This window comes from Pezoporus flaviventris, unplaced genomic scaffold (assembly GCF_033815535.1).
Source record: "Pezoporus flaviventris isolate CSIRO_AGI_PZ_B2104156 unplaced genomic scaffold, CSIRO_AGI_Pfla_v1 ptg000105l, whole genome shotgun sequence".
Taxonomy (NCBI): domain Eukaryota; kingdom Metazoa; phylum Chordata; class Aves; order Psittaciformes; family Psittacidae; genus Pezoporus; species Pezoporus flaviventris.
The window spans coordinates 1,084,256-1,100,288 of record NW_026892653.1 but is presented as its reverse complement, the minus strand read 5'-3'; the positions used below and the strand labels follow the sequence as shown (position 1 = coordinate 1,100,288).

General features: G+C 41.5%; 1 protein-coding gene across 4 annotated transcripts in view; it reads left to right on the top strand.

Moving 5' to 3' along the window:
* Nucleotides 1-5,277: 5,277 nt before the first annotated feature.
* BANP (BTG3 associated nuclear protein) overlaps nt 5,278-16,033 on the top strand; it is a 151,763-nt gene continuing 141,007 nt past the window's right edge. For all 4 annotated transcript variants that reach the window (XM_061477358.1, XM_061477357.1, XM_061477356.1 and 1 more), the window contains exon 1: nt 5,278-5,408. The gene's annotated coding sequence lies outside the window, so the exon portion shown is untranslated. The remainder of the gene's footprint in view (nt 5,409-16,033) is intronic.

Here is a 16,033-nt window from a genome sequence, read left to right as displayed (position 1 = left end):
CAACATCAGAAGGACATGGAGCTGTTAGAGCAAGTCCAAAGCAGGCCACGAGGATGATCAGGGGGCTGGAGCGCCTCCTGTATGAGAAAGTTGGGGCTGTTCAGCCTGGAGAAGAGAAGGCTGCATGGAGACCTCAGAGCTATGAATGAGCTAATTAATAGTCCCTCCCCAGCATCCTTATAGACCCCCTTCAGATACTGGAAGGTTGCTATGAGGTCTCCATACAGCCTTCTCTTCTCCAGGCTGAACAGCCCCAACTTTCTCAGTCTGCCTTCATATGGGAGGTGCTCCAGTCCCCTGATCATCCTCATGGCCCTCCTCTGGACTTGTTCCAACTGTTCCATGTCCTTCTTATGTAGAGGACACCAAATGCTATGTTACATTTTATATCTAGATTTCTGAAATAAATAAAATAAATACAAAGTTGGGTACTACATACTGAATAAAAAAACAGTTCTCAGGCAGCCCTCAGTCTGAAGTAAAGGATAAAATCCTCTAAAGTCAGTAAGCTCTTTCAGGCTTTTGATAATCCCAGTGGATTAAAAAAGACTGATGATGATGATAATGATACCTGACAAAGCAAACATGGTCTAGGACAAACCTGAACAAAGCTGGGTAAAACTAGCAAATACTGGGCAACTATATCAGCTGTGTAACAGAGGTAAAAGGGCAGCAGATACAGCTGTGAGCATGATCCTGGGAATATCACTGTCGGGCAAAGTACAAATATAGAGCTTGTCAGAATGGAAGATTTCTGAGAAGGGGAACAGCCTCCTATCTTTATCTCTCTTTTTTCCATGAGGTATACAGGGAGATGGAATAGTATGTAAACAGATGACAGAACACTGAGATCAAGGCTGACTCTCCTCACCTTATTTCTCACAGGGGCAAAAATGACCTTACAAGACCATAAACTTTGACCAGCAAGATGACCAAATATGTTACGATGTTTTTCTCTCTACTGTGGGAATTCAAGGCCTTTTCTTCCATCCTCACCATTGAAAACCAGAAGTATCTAAAATGGAATGTAATTGAGTTTACTCAGTGTAAACCAGAAGTGAGATCAGAGTCAGAAAATGCCTTCCTGTGATTTTCCAAAGTCATACAGCTAGCAGAAGTAGGTTCAGGAGCAAAACCCACTTGATCCTGAGCTGTTTTCTGTAATAAAATCAAAGACCATTTCTGAGGGAACTGAAAATGGACATGGTGTCTAAAAAGTAAGCGATGAGGAAGTATGTACTTGGAGGAGAAAAAGTGAAAACAGGTCTGAACAGAAGTGAAGTTTTCTATTGATAAGAGAAGAAATGCTACAGCAAGTTTACAAATAGCATTAGGATTACCTCTGTTTAAAAAATGTATGTAACTTTTCATCAAGCATCCCTACGTCACAAAATGGTTCATGCTATATTTGCAAGGATGTGGTTGTGTCCCTCTCTGGTTCTGAGAGTCTGTATATACAAAGTAAAATAAAGTACTCAAACAGAAACTGACTAAACAAGGGAACTTCAGGTACTCCGTGGTTTTAATAACACTGGATGTGATCAAGGGTCTTCTCCATATGAAAGAAAATGTTTCCTACAGAGTTCTTATAGGAAACACTCCACAGGTACACCTATGCCCTGATTATATCTTCTGTGTTCATGCCTTTGTTTCTATATTCTCATGCTCAGCAGTGAGTGCAATTATGAACGCATGTCACTTGTTTAAACAAATGCTTTGTTTGGCAACCTTTGTTTCCTGCTGCTGATGCAGCTGCAAAATTGTGTGCACAGTGTGTTAATTTTTTACCTTTGATACTATGGTAAGGGGTTTCTTTCCTAACAAAAAAAAAAAAAGAAAACCAATGAACGAGATACCAATCTCTTCTGATCCACACAGAATGTGAAGGCAGCACTTCCTTAGGAAACAGCAGTAAATGAATGCTGATACAATGGTAAAATAAGCTAGATATTTCCTGGAACAAAATGATTCTTCATAACATGACATAGAAAAGTTAGCATATACATAAAATGTGAGAGAGAAGGAGACTAAAAAAAAGAGGATGACAAAGGTGAGGGAATAAAACAACAAAGAATTATATTATTTGGGACAACAGGCTAACAGCGTGACAGGATATATCTTCTTCTACAAAACTGAAGTTCTTGTTCATTCTTATAAGGGGGAAGTAAAGCAAGAATGGATTTGACATAGGCACTTGAGCAAGTTACCATGGTTTAAATCAGGATGTAACTTAGAGTGTATCTACTTCTTCTCATTGCTTGCTCATGGATAGTTGCTTACCCCACAGTAAAGTGAAGCCTTCATTCACTGGAGGGAGACTTACACTGAATTTCATTACATTATTGCAGAAATATTCAGCTGTGCACACTTTTGAAAGCGCATAAAGCTTAGGAGATTGTGAAGCACAGGAGGCAATTATCCTTGGTTAGTCATTCATGTGTTGGTACTGTAAATTAAAGATTAAACCCAGATTTGGGCTTTCTGATTGAAGCACGAAGGAGGTCTCCTCTGTTAGGTTGTGAACAGGAAGATTTGTTTCTTCTGCTGTATACAAATGTTTTCTGTCATAGTTCATGCTGCGTGAAGAGTAGGTTGTATCTGGCTGTGTCAGTCTCAAGGGGAAGAAGGGACAGGCTGTGATAACAGTCTCTTCATGATTTATTGGTGTATTTCAAAATTCTGAGCGACAATGCCTTCTGCTTTGGGAAAAATGATAGGGAAAAAAATCTTAAGTCTTATCTCTGGTAAAAGAGAAAAAATTCCTTAAAAACAGTGAATTAATTACATATTCTGGATTGCTGTAATGATGAGAGCAGACAGACTCAGTAGCAGAAGGCAGTGCTGCAGCCCTTCTCGTTAAGAAATTGCTGTATTATTTTATTATGTTGCTATCTCTGATCATCAAAAATGCAGACATAGGTGGATCCTGCCAGCACTTCCTGCAGTTGATTTGACAACTATAGGTGAATAGTATAATTGGTTTATGACAGTGAAAGTCTTTTTGGTTTGTATTGTTTTAGGTGAGAAACGATTTAATGGCAGTACAGACAGAGGTGGGATCTCACATCCTCAGCAGAATGTGGGTTAATAATCTCAGGGAGGTAATGTACTGATGAGAAAACAGAACAGGTTTGACATCAGAGTTGGATTATGATGGCAAAGGCTTTTACTAGCAACTTTCCACAGCAGGTAATGCAGCGGTATTTATATTGCTGGTTGTCTAGCTGGGACCTGGCAATTGCTTGAGTGCAGCAGAAACTGGCACATCTGTTGCAGAGCAAATCTGTGCAGCAAAGTGTGAAATAATCCTGTGTGAAAAGTCAGTTTATAAGTAGTTTAACCTTTGAACTTCCTAATCTGCTTGTGAAGGAAGAGAACACAGCAAATAAATCAACAGACTTAGCTGAACAGTTACAAATCTGGAAGCAAAAGCAAGGTTTTTTCCTAACACACTGGTTGTTAATTCTCAGGATCATGAGGACTCCTTAATACAGAAAACACCAGCTTGAGTAGTCCCTATAAGCACTTCTGAAGATGTGACTCATCCGTATAAATTTCCCTGCCTGAAACACAAACCCCCTCAAGTCCTGTCCTCTGACTCCGTAACTTCCAGTCAGATGAGCAGGAGGAATTGCTGGTCCCCTGGGATCAGCACTTTGGAGTTTTTGTGACATGCACCATATCATTTCATACAGGTACAAAAGTCCTGCAGTGGACGCCTTTAGTTTGAACATGACAAAGGTACAGTGAGAACACCGTAACAAACCACTGGCCCGACAGCCAGGGCAACAGCTCCAGTTAGCCAGAGGTTTGTAGGTGTCAGGGTGGCAAATTACAGTGGAACCAAATGGATTCAGTTGCGTGTCGTGATGTTGCAGAATGGTACTGAGCATCTCATTTAAAGAATACTTTTATGCACAAGTGTGAAGGTCATCTCTGGCTCTGCCAAAGCTGAAAACTGGAAGTATGGTGACGGTCTTGTTTGGGCAACACCGTGATATATAAGGATACAGTAAAATAATCTTATCTTTGTCATCTTTCAGAGCTAATTGCGTACTTCCTCCATGCTTCCATTTTGTGCTTTTGCATGTATTTATCATTCCCAGTAGGTTAACAGAAGGTTTTCCACCTTCGCCCAGTCATTCTGTTCTCACACCAAACGCAGGAACAAAGCAACAGAAAAATCAATCTGATGAGTTAATTTAGCAAATTCCCACTTGCTGCCTGTTCTTCAGCTGTGTTCGCATGCACAGTGACATTTTTCTCCTTAATGTGACAGCTTACATTCAGATCATCCCACCTCAACGATGTGAGCCATTTGAGTGGGGAGAAATGTAATGGGAGGAGTAGGGAACATGCATGGAAGGGGAATGTATCAGTGAGCGGCTCAGCACAGGCAGTTCTCAGAGGTACAGATACACCTTTGATCTGCTTGTTTGGACAAGCTCTGCTGGCCAGAGCCTGTGCCTACATTGCCTGGCAGGTCTGGAAACAGTAAAGAGGAGATGTAGCGCTGGAGTTCGCAATAGCCCTGAGACACCATCAGAGCAGGATGGCTAGGCTGTGGCCTGCAGGACACGGGCACTGAACGTTTTGCTTCCCTGGCCATATAGTTCATCTTCAGGAGAAGAGAAAGCTCAGGGGGAACCTTACTGCTTTCTGCAACTACCTAAAACAAGCTTGTAGTGAGGTGGGGATCAGCTTCTTCTCCCAAGTGCCAGGACAAGAGGAAACGGGCCCAAGCTGTGCCAGGGGAGGGGCAGATGGAGATGAGGAACAATTCCTGCCCCAGAGGGTGCTCAGGCACTGGAACAGGCTGCCCAGGGCAGGGCTGCAGTCACCGTCCCTGCAAGTGTTCACACAGCGTGGAGACGAGGCCTCAGTGCCGTGGGCTGGTGGCGGCCTGGGGTAATGGACAGATCTTTTCCAACCTCGTGGGTGCTATGATTCTATGATCACCACCCGGGGAGCACTCAGGACCCTGCTGTGGAGCCAGCAGGGTTTTGTGGAGCCCTGGGAGCTGCGGCAGCGCTGGCTGAGCGCTGCCTTGGGGCTCCGTGTAGACCTGGGGGTCCCGAGCGTGCGGCGCGGCGGGACTACGACTCCCGGCATGCCCTGCTCCAACCGCGTGTACTACAGGTCCCGGCCTGCCCGGCGGGGGCGTTCCCGCCGGCTGCTCCGCGTTGCCCTCTGGGAATTGTAGTTTTCCCGCCGCGGCTCCTCGGTGAAGTGCGGCCGCGTGGCCGCGCCCTCCCCCTGCGCCTGCGCGGACGGTCGGGGCGGTCGGGGGTCCGAGCGGTGGCAGCGCGGCGGCGCGTGCGCGCTGAGGAGAGGGAGATCTCTCGCGAGGAAGGACGCCATTATCGCAGCCGCTCGACAAACACCACGAGAATTCGGCACCGCACACGGTAACCGCGGCGCCCCGCGGCCGGACGGCTGGGGACGAGCTCCCCGGGGGGGGCCTGGCGCCGGGCGCGGAGCTCCGGCCCTCCCGCTCCTCACGGCGCTGCCCGAGCACCCGGGCCGCGAGGCGGCTGCTCCGGGGAGGGGCCGAGCTGAGGCGGGGGGGCCGCGGGCTGCCGCCCCCTCACCCGGACAGGGCTGGGGGGGGCCGAGTGGGGACTCGCCTCCTCCCGCCGCGGGACGCCGAAGCTGGGCCCTCCGCGGGGGGGCTCCTGGTCGTCGCTTCGCTTCCCCGCCTGCTTTCTCCGCGCCCTGGCCTGGGGGGGGGTCACCCCCCCGTGCTGGCTCCTTCTACCGCTGCCGGGGCGCTCGGCCCCTCTGCGGGGCGGCGTTCGAAGTGGAGGGTCTGGTCATCCTCCGAGCACGTCGGCCTCCTTCCCCGTCCGTCTCCCGTGGGGGTTGTGTTTCCCCGGTCTCAAGGACGGGGCAGGTCGGAGCTCTCCCGCCTGCCTTCCCTTGGGCCGCGCTGCAGGCACGGTCTGGGGAAGGGGCATCGCCGGCAGCGCTCGCTCCCGCGTCCCTGCCGCAGCGGAGTCTCAGTGGCTGGTGACATTGGTGCCGCCGCCTCCCTTTGCTGCTGGTAATGGAGAGGGGCTGCTGCTGTTCACATGCCCGCGAGTGCTTGTGTGGGGGGAAAATATCCTGAGGTGCCGCTTTGCGTGTGTGGACATTGAGTCGCAGTGAGGGTTTTTCACATCCACAGCGGGGATGGTATTTTCTAGTCCTTTCCTACCAGTGATCTGTTTGACAACACACTCGGTCTTCCCGTTTTCCTGATTTGCAATTCAAGTGTTGCGCTTTTTTTCATTACTTTTATTTTTAAATCCTTTTACAGTGGGAAGTTGGGTGCTTAACCAAATATAGTCATTTTATCCTGCTATATAGTTTATTTTTAGAGATCTCGAGGGAAGATTTTTTTTTTTTTAAGTAAACAAATTTAAAGGGGTATTAGCAACTGAGTGATTGCTTCAGTGGAAGCAGGGTTTAACCTTGTTGTAAAATGGGAGTTTGGAACGATTTTTGCTACTTTTTTTTTGCCTTCTACATGAGGTTGTCCGAAGTATAGTACCCTGTTGACGTTCAGGTTTTCAAGAAACAAACATACGCTTTGTAGTATCTTCGTACCCAAGCAAGAGCTTAAAACAATAAACAAAACCCAAGCAAAAAATAGCATTGTCTTTAAAGCAGTGCCACTTAGAAAGATTGAAAGTTACAAGGATTTTTCTCTGTTAACATATATTTAAATGGGTGTCCATAGAAATCAACCAGAATAACAAGAGTTTGATTCCTAAACTCTGTGAGCCTTATTTCATACGTTAAATGACATCTTGGCAGTAGATCGGTTTTCAATAATACATGAAAAGATGTTCCAAAGAAAGAGCAGTTAGTTTACTGAGGAGAGTAAAAAAGGCGGAGTTTGGTTTTGGGGAATGTGCCATCTCTTTCAGAGAATGGAAGTATTTCGTATCTTTTTTCTTTTGTAACTTATAATCTGTTTTATAATAACAGTAACTGGCTTTAATGGCTTAAATTATCCAGCCATGTTTAACTTGTATGGTTACAGGACAGGCCTTTAATTTTAACGAAGAAATAGATAAACAGTGTTCTGCATAATTGAATAACAAAATTAAGAATATAGTAGTAATATAGTGAGCACTGATGGTCAGTGTTCACAGTTGGAAAGGTTCCGTCAGCACATGTTCTGCTGAGAATATTTGCAAAAGGCTTGTTTCCTGCCTGTGCTGTTTTTAACACAGTACAACATACTTGTTCTGTACTGGTTTGGACTGATGAGGTGAAGAAAGATGAGCTTATAGTCGTGGCCCCACATAATCACAAGTGCTACTTGCAGGTTTACACTGATTTTTGTGAGGAGTAGTGGTGTGTGATTCAGACCCACATCATTAAAACAGTAATATACTTGCATTTTCAGGTACTTGAGGCTGTCTCTGGGCTTTATCTTGAGCTTTTTCCAAAACTCGTAAAGCATTGTTTGTGCAGGAAGAATATGTGCCTTTATTGTGTCAGAACTTGAATGTCTTCAGATCTTTCATTGAAGAGTGCCTTGAACTGAAATGGCTACGATGTTTCTTAGTGCGATCATTTTGAAAGGAGGGGGTGGGTGTTTCTCTATGCACAGAAGCTTGTCCCAGAGATGTACAGAAACATGAGCACAAGCTTTACATGAAGTAAGAATGAGCTTCTTGTAGGAGGAGACAGTGCAAAGCTAATGATTAGAGTTAGAACAACAACATGTCTATGTATATACTAAACTTTGCCAATAAAACTTTTTTCACAGATTTGATTTCCTTTAGTTTGATACTTGATATTTAGATGTGAACCTCTGAAGCAATTTTGTTTTCTGTTTTTTTTACGTATCATTAAAAGGCTAAATTTTTTATTTTTTTTACAGTAAAAATAAAAAGAATAAAAAGTCTTTAACATCATGTCAAGCACTTGTTTCCTTCCAGTTTTAGGTTTGTAAAACTCCTGTTAAGCACTTGGGTTTTGCCTACAATTGTTAGACTCGTGTTAAGACATTAAGCACTAGTGCACAGAAAGATTAACCTCGTAAAGTCTTCTGCGTTTGGGAGTTTAAATAAAATAATTTCTTATGTTGTCTGTTGAACAAAATTATTTTATCTTTGCTTCCTGTTTGTAAAACCCTTAGACCACTTAAGGGATAAATGCATTAATTTCAAGTTTTCCTGTATTTTGTGATGAGAAAGAATGCATCTCTCCTATCCGTGGAGTGACTTCGAAGCAACTCTTAAGGTTGAATGCCACTTTCTTCGCTGCTCCTTAGACACAAACATGTCTGTTACTACCATGATACTTCTAACATCCCATGAATATGAGGTCTTGCAAGTTTAAGCTGGAATTACTTTGTTGTTTTCCTGGAGTTGGGAGGGGAAATGTTGAAAGAGGATCAGACTGTACTAATCAACAGTGTTTCAGAATGTGAAGAGCTACTTGCTGTGTGTTTTCCTACTGCAGTGATGCTGCTCAGTTTATTTTCACAAGTATTTTTAGTAAGAATTTTAAAATACTAGCGTTATCCCTATGTTTTAAAACAGCACTAGGGTCTGTTTTATCAGCTTGAATGTTTCCTTTTTTAGTAGCTACAGGAGGTAAATCTGTTACAAGACCTTTGAGTAAGCAGATTTGCTGTTCAGTTTATTTGCCATCATGCTTTTTGGTAGTAGAAGCCTGGGCCAACTTTGGGATCTGTCCTTGTTCTTCCTGGAATTGCTAGATTGCAAAATTTTCCACTGTATAGAAGACAGTAAAAATATAAAATATTTTTATATAGTAGTAGCAGTAAAAATATAAAATGGTAAAAAAAAATATCAATCATGTGCTTCTGTTGTCAAAGACTGTGTTTTAGGTAAGGCAAACACAGTAGAATAAAGCATTTTGCAGGTATTTCCCTTGAACTGAGGCAAGTGCTTGTCATAGTGCACTCTGCTCCTGGGGTGGCTGCTGACTTTAGACGAAATAACTTCCCAAGGCAAAGCCTCTCAGGGATACAGCAAAGCTTCTTTCGCTCAACGAGGCAATCTAACTAGAAGGTTACAGTATTAGAAAGTCTTTATTCTTCCTGCCAATGGAGGATGTGCACTAAGCAAGGGCTCCTGCAGAGTGTGCTGAAGGAGGTCAGGTTGAAGCGCAGGTCTTATTCCCGCATTTATGTTTTGTTTTTGCAGAAGAGCTAGTTTTAACATGATGGAGTATGACAGTCAAAGGAAAAGAGACTGTCAGCGTATTACCTGTGCTCCACAAAAATGACAAATGATGAGAGCACCTGTGACATGCACACAGTGTCTTGGAGCTGAGGAGAGGAACAGATCTGAATGTAGAACAGTTGAGCCTAATGGAAATGGCTCTTCACCAGCTGTGTTTTGCAATACAGTGGGGCTAAGATGTTTCCCTTGGCAGTGATTGGAATTTCACTGTTGGGTACTTTTGCCTAGACCAAGCATAGTGGTTATTGTTAATGTGATACAGTCATAACACTGGAGCTGTGCTTGTGTTTCTGGGGGTGCCTATGGCTTGCGTACAGCCACAGGATTTTCATCTAGGCAGTGATGGTCATTTCTACAGTGTTAGCAGAAACACATGTGAACAGTTTTCCACACTAGAAGTTTCTAAATGATCCTTTACTTGGCTTTGAGTAGGTGACATTCTGATTCTTTATAATGGAAAAGTACGGGTGGTGTTAAATATGGAGAGCTCTGTGTCAGAGCTGATTTTTAGTTTAATCAAAGATGTACATGCTTATATCTGCCTACTTCTGTGAATTCAGTATGAAATGGACTCTGAATTTAGTGATACCTCTAACTCTTTAGAGCAACTAATAGACTCCAGCCTAAGCTTGTTATTTATGAAAGTGCATAATTAGATTTTTTTTGTATAAATTAAAAAGTTTGTTCTATCTAGCATAACTTAAAATTACTTTTTTTTCCCCTGTTCTTAATGCTTTTCCTGAGAAAGCATGAGATTGTGGGGAAGAAATTGTAATAGAACACATTTTGGATAGTTTCTAGTAAAACAAAAAACAAAGCCGTGTAACATCCTCTTCCCCCTAGCTATCATACGCTTTTTATCAGCATATTTAAAAATAATAATTTCCTGTTAGCAGTAAATTGCAGTGTTTGATCTGTGAAGCGGTATTTGCTTTGGTGGAGTTAGTAATAACAATATTCGGTTCACTAGTTCAGTCCTTCATATGGAAGTCGTGTCCAGCTCAGGTTGCTTTTCTGTACTGTATGGTTGCCAGCTTATTCTTCATTCAGTCTTTCTTCTAACTCTGTTTATAAACCTGGAATAAATGTTGGAAGTTTGGAAGAACCACAGGCTCCTCTGGTAATGTAGCTGTTGGGATGTGGTCATTGATGCCAAAACTGGTGATAAGCCTTTCTTCTCTGGAGTCAGCATGTCCTCTGGTGCATTGATGCACTTCTCCCACATAGGCAGAGCCCAGCCCCGCTGAAGCTTGGTGACACTTGAGGGCTTCTGGAAGAGGAGATTTTCCTGGAAAATTTCTTCAACTAAAGTCTGTCTTTTGGTAAAATTTTCTTATTAATTGCATTGAGATAATGTCTTTGCCGTTTCTGTGGTCTTCTATAGTGTAACGTACCATCTGGGACACTTGCTATTCATTAAGCTGTTTTCTTGTATACAGACATTTATTTGAGGGGGGAGGGAAAAGTTTCTTTGTGACACTGAAATGATTGGACAACACAAAAAAGCCCTGGGCTTTCAAAGGCACAAGTTGAAAGCTGTGCGGATTTCCTTAAAATCTCTTTATTTCCCATCTTTTGATCTTTCAGTCTTGCAAAAGGGAAATGAACTTAAATGATTGCAATTATTCTCACAAATATCAAATGTAAAATAGAATTAAAGTATTAAGCAGGAAGGAAATTTATGTGGTAGCTACTTAATACTGAAATGGTTAATAGAGCTACATGACATGTGCAGGTGCTTTTAAGAGGTATAGATTATTATGTAGGTGGTCAGCATTCAGAAGCTTCATTTATTCATCAAGTTTTAGCATGTGTTTTAATATTAATAAATGTTTTCACCACCTCCTCTCTCCTGCTAGCATCTGACAGATTTTTAGAATTGTTATTTTTAGTTGCATCCCTCTTGCTAGGCTCTTTATTTCCCACTTTCCAAAGGGGATTCAAGTATGGAATAAGGACCTGGTATCTAGATCTGTTGTTATACATACATTCCTTAAAATCCTTTGGAGTTGAGTCAAAGCATCCCAAAGACTTTCTGACCATTGCACAGCATTGTTACCTAGAAAGCACCTACAAATGTTTCATGTAGAGTCTTGAAGAACATTGCAGCTTTTGGGCATCTGCTTCATGTGGGAAATCAGAGTTGAAATTTCTGTGGATTATTTCAGTCTATGCCATTAAGTTTTAAAAATGTTTTAATATCATTACACTTCTTTCCCCCACTAAAAATGAAGTAATGAAACTCAGATTTGATAGACATTGTATTCACCAGAGTCTTCTCTCGTACAAGTTCAGGGTAAAATATCTGGTGACCAACTTGTTCCAGCCTATGCATCCTTCCTGGGGAAGACAAGCACCCTTGTTCCTTTGTGAAGCAACTTGTGCTTCATGAGCACAATGCAGATCCCTCTGCTGCAAAGGGGGCTCAGCTGAAGACAACCACATTCTGATCTTTGTACAGATGTTTATACTGCTTGTTCCCTTCCTCTGAGTTTGATTCCTCCACAGCTCTTCTCAGTCAGCTTCTTGGCTGTCCCTGTGGATCTTTTGAGTAGAAGCAATGAAGCTCATTTGCGGTGTAACTTCCTCCTGCTGCTCATCAGAATTACGGTGCAGTGCAGGAATTTTGGTTGATACCTGCTCAAAGTGAGTGCCACAGTGATTTTGTAGCTGGTGATACTTTGGCTACCAGTGTTTTCTGGAGTATAGACTTTCCAAAGAAAGCTCCCCTTTTCCTCCCTCCAGCTCAGCTCTTACAGAGAAGTGACTTGAGATGTTTGAAAATCCTAGGGTTCTCTCCATTTCCCCTGCAAGAGGAGTCACATCAACTCTTGTTAAAATAACCCCTTTTATTTTAGGCAGATATTGCAACTTGGGGGTTTTACTGTTTTTTTCCTTTCTTTTTTTTTCCCTTTCCAGATGAGAAAATTGAATCCTGAATGGAGAGTGCAGTGATCCCTTTGTGGACCAGTAGCACACATTGTACTAGACCTGTTACTGGTGAATCTGTGGGCCTCTCTGGATTCTTCCACATTAAAAGTGTAACTTCTTAATGTTCTTTGAGTTCTTTGAGTTGTGTGATGGAGAATAGGAAACAAAATACTCAGAATTCAAACACTGTACAATGTTTTGGCAGCTGTGTAATCCACTAACCTTGCTAACCTTCAAGCAAAGCTTTGCTATTTCTCATATGCTTAATGTTCTGGTAAGGGCTTTTTGCCTGTAGACAAATGAGAAGGACTTGGGGTGCTGCTGTATGTTTATTCCAGACATTTTTTCTTGTTAATTTGTTTTTTTTTTTTCCAACTAGTAATAGCGTTAGGATAGTTTTTTGGTTTGATTTTACCTGTTTAGCAGCAATGCCACTTCACTAGAAACATCTGAAAGTAGTCCTGAATTGGAAATTTACAGGACTAAATTTACACTCTGAGGGTTGTTTCTGGAAAGGCACAAGAATACAGGCATCTCTGTGTGAAAACAGGCACAGTGAATTAGGTGTGATGCTTTAAGGTATGTCTTGAACCTGACATGGTGGGGCTGCTTTCGTCAATTAGAGTACACTCTGCAAGTGATTCAGGTCAGACTCTCACCAAGAATTCCTCTCTTCACCAAACCTGTGGGGTGTTTTGGAGTTTATTAAGGTACAAAAGAAAAATACTTTGGTAAGTGTGTCTGTAAAGCTCTCAAGATCTGCCCTAGATAATTCAGATTGTGTTAGGCAGTGGTTTGAAATTCCTAGAGTCAATACAAAGTATCACAGAAAAATAGATCAGGAGGTTTTATATATATATATATATATAAAGTAATTTTTAACTTCAAATGAAGTTATGGTTACCCAAAGTTCAGAGGGCATCTGAACTATCTCAAAAAGAATTCTGATCATGGGTAGGAATTCTTTGAGACTGAGAGACACTTCTATTTGAGTTATACGAAATTAGTTTTGGAATCTTTTTCTTTGAATTTAAGTACTTGCAGGGTTATTTTTGAGTTGTTATTGGTAAATATTCTCCATCTAGTGGGTGAAAACAATAAAACAACATGTCTGTATCTGATAGAATCAGCGTATTGCTTTTGCTGTCTGGGCAGTCCTTGTTTTGTATTTGCTATACAAATTGTGCCTAGTGTTAATGACCTATGTCCTGAGTTATTAAACCATGATGCAGAAAACTGACCTCATAGATTGACCTCAGGAAACTGACCTAAGTCACAGAATCTGCAGATACTTGGGGTATACTCTGGCCATGTGGGTAGTCTCATTAGGTTCAATGGGATTATGTGTCTGTAGAATTAGATACAGACTGTTTTGCACCTGAAAGTGTAGTTGTGATAGGTGTTAACATATCCTTCCTAGCTCACTTGAGAATAATGATATCAGAGACACGGCGGTGCGGATGTTGGCACCTGACAGCAGCAAGAATGTTTATACAAGGCCTCAGAGAATTTGTGCTTGAGTTGCTGGTGCGTGTCGCCACACACTTGACAATGGTCATTCCTGTGTTAGGATTGTGGCCGTTGGCAGTGGATTAGAAGAGTTAGAAAAAGACATTCAAGCAAAACAATGCCTTGTAGCAGGTGGGTGGAAAAAACAGGGAATACTTCTAGGAGTAAAACAATAATAATAATGGTAATAATTTGAACTTTCATAGCACTATTGAAGAATTTCTGCCCCCCTGCAAGATTTTGTACTTTCAAGTTCCAAAAATTTCAAGTTCCTTAGAGCATCTGGTTTTTTTTTTTTTGTTGCTATCTGTGTTACAAGTACTGGAGTTGTTCAGCATAGCATCTCTGGGTGATATTTATTTTATATATCTGTTTCCAGAATGCTAAGGCTGCTGTTCGTGCTTTCACAGATAAGGAATGTTTCTGATATGTTTTGGGAGATAAATTATTTTTCTGATCTTTGGCTGAACCAAAGTTGTCTGTATATTATTCCATTGGGATTTTTTTTTAAACTAAAATGCTTGTGTAGTTTAAATTTACTTTAAATACCGTGTTTTTACTTGCCTTTTAAGGTGGATTGAGAATAAGGATGAAAGCTAAACAGATGCTAAGAAAGATTAAAATACTTTCCTTTGTAGTTTTTAGTAGTAATAAAGTTTAAGTTCTGATCTCTTCTGCCCCCATTGTCCTCCTGAATGTGATTTTCAGTTTCATATCTTGATAAGACTGCAGCTTCAGAGAGTTGAAGCATGAGGGAGGCTGGTAGTGCTTATATTTACAGTGCATTTAACCCCGCATGCTATTAAATTGCTGCTTTTTATTATGTTATTCATCATTTGTTACAGTCCATTAACATTTGCACTGATGTGGCTTGTTGGGGAATTACTAATTAGCATAGAAAGGCTCTGTTCTAGATGCCAACTAAAGTGACTTCATCTTGGAAAAAAAAGCCAGGCTTTGGGATTACAGAAATGTTGCACGTCACAGCACAAGACTAAAGGAGCTTTGTCAGGTTCTGAACCTTGTAATGGCCATGAATAAAATAACTTTACGTATTGCATTATATGAACATTTCCAGGTCTTTCCATTGGACTACTCACAGAGATTGTCTTCTGTGAAAACACAACAAACTGGTTGATGCACATCTGTTGCTGGGTTAGCCAGGCTTAAACCTGTGCATGCTGGCTCATCTTCTGTTAACACCATCATGTGAAAAATGTTTCACACTTGGAGTGCCTTTTCTCTGTGTCTTCATCGTTTTCTTCCACAGTGGATTTAACAGTTGCACAAAGGTGTTCTTGGGGTGGGTTATTCTTTGCACAGAGACTTAAAAGCTCAGTAGTCTTGTTGGGCTGTTTCCCGGGAGGGACAAGAACTCAGGGCAGTTGAACTGACTTAATAAAGCAGGAGAGTTAACAAGTATTATGTATTATGTTTTCCATGGATCTTCCCTTTCAGAGGGTAGATGATCTTTATACTATAATCCTTTTACAGCATAAGGTCATTTTACTTCTGCACAAAGTTGTCCTCACAGAGGATTAATCCTCTTGTATGCGTATATCAAACACATTCTTATCATTGGACTTCTCTTTATATTTGAGCTGGTTTGCTGGTTCAGAAAACTTTTATATGTGTCACCAAATCATAGGTCTTTGCAAGATAAGGATCTTTGTCCCACTGTGACATCCATGGTATACATTAGGCTCAGAAAAATTGGCCAATTGGCTAATAGTAATTGTGTAAAGAAGAATATATGTTTGTAATAGAAATGACAGATTTGAAAATTTTCCTTAATCCATTTAAAGGAAAAGTAGAACAAAAAGGAGAAAAAAACATTTGGCAGTTCTGGTTTGGGCAAAGTAAAAAAGCATCCTTTTCAGCTGTTCTCACACAGGCAGCAGTAAATGTTTGTCATCATGCAAGCTGAAGTATGAAAGAAGTGTTTTCATTTGTCAATAGCACTGAGAAATATTAGCCGGGGGTGATGAGCTGCTCAAACAAGAGAAGTTCAATTAAACACTCAGCAGACTAAAGCTTTGGAAAACATCCTTCTAAAATTTAGTGTTTACCCTCACTAATTAGTACAAAAGAGAAGATTTGTTTTGTGTGTGGTTTTATATGTTAACAAGGCATTGGATGTTTTTGCTTGTACACTTTGGAATGGTTCCCTGTGACTTTCTGAAGCCATCAGATGTGTCAGTAAATAAGTTTATTTACAAGGGACTGCTCAGAAGAATTATTCTGGATTAATGTTTTAAAATAGATTAATTAAATTGCATTAAACTTACGCGTGGAAAAGCTGATCTGGAATTCATGTGAATTTAGTTGCTTACAAATATTAATTTACTTAATTAAACAAAGGCTAATTTATGTTAAGTGCATCA